Here is an 863-nt window from a genome sequence, read left to right as displayed (position 1 = left end):
TGGCACTCAGACGGGGGCCTGTGAGCGCCAGAAGCCCTGTAGGCTGGGTCCCAGCCCCCCCTTGCCCTTCCTGGCTCTGGGTTCCAGGCCTCCCCACTCTGTTGCTCCCAGGCACGTCAACCTTGAACCTGGGGAGGCCTTGCTTCCCTCAGGAACGGCTGTGTAGATGCAGGACAGGCGCACGGCAGAGGACAAATTTCCCTCTCTGCAGTCACAGCACCACTGGCCCGTATGGAAAAGAGGTACCTTTATTTGAACAGAATATACTGGCCACCCCAAAGGCAAGCCTTCCAGCTCTGCCCCAGAGGCGTCCGGCCAGGGCCTGCCCCTTCAGCAGGAGAATTCACAGCGGCCCCAGCACAGCCCCTCACCCTTCACAGCTTCACCTAACTTTATACATTCAGCCTGCCCAGCGCAGGAGAATTGTGCCTGCCAGGCCCTGGGTCAACACACCCAAGGGCAGGGCACAGCTCCTGGGAGGGGGCACTGGTCCCCTGGCAGCAGCAGGTGGCACCGACGTACCAAACCAGTCCAGTGGTTCCCAGTGTTTAGAGGACACTTGCTGGGTGGTTTCTCGCAACAAGGCAGCCCCTGCCCACCCTGGGGCGTTTTAAGTCTTTAAACCAAGACACTTCCCACAGCAAATCCAGGGTTGGTCAAGAAACCTGGGGCCAGAGGGCAGGGAGGCCTTGTCCAGCAACAGGACAGCTGGGGAGCCCCACCAGGCCTCATGCCTTCAGGCCGCTCAGCTGGAACCTGGCCTCCTCTGATATGCCATACTGTTCCAGGGGGTCCTGTGTGGGTGGACGACAAGGGTGGGGGGGGCTAAGCCTGAGCCCAGGAGGCCCCCATCCCCCGCCCTC

General features: G+C 61.8%; 1 protein-coding gene across 1 annotated transcript in view; it reads right to left on the bottom strand.

Annotated features, from left to right (window-relative positions):
• Positions 1–863, bottom strand: part of PLEKHJ1 (pleckstrin homology domain containing, family J member 1) — a gene marked incomplete at its 3' end in the record, with an annotated part of 2,965 nt that overhangs the window by 1,239 nt on the left and 863 nt on the right. The window lies entirely within an intron of this gene.

The sequence above is a fragment of the Bison bison genome, unplaced genomic scaffold, assembly GCF_000754665.1.
Source record: "Bison bison bison isolate TAMUID 2011002044 unplaced genomic scaffold, Bison_UMD1.0 scf7180017864492, whole genome shotgun sequence".
NCBI lineage: Eukaryota > Metazoa > Chordata > Mammalia > Artiodactyla > Bovidae > Bison > Bison bison.
This window is presented reverse-complemented; position numbering and strand designations above follow the sequence as displayed.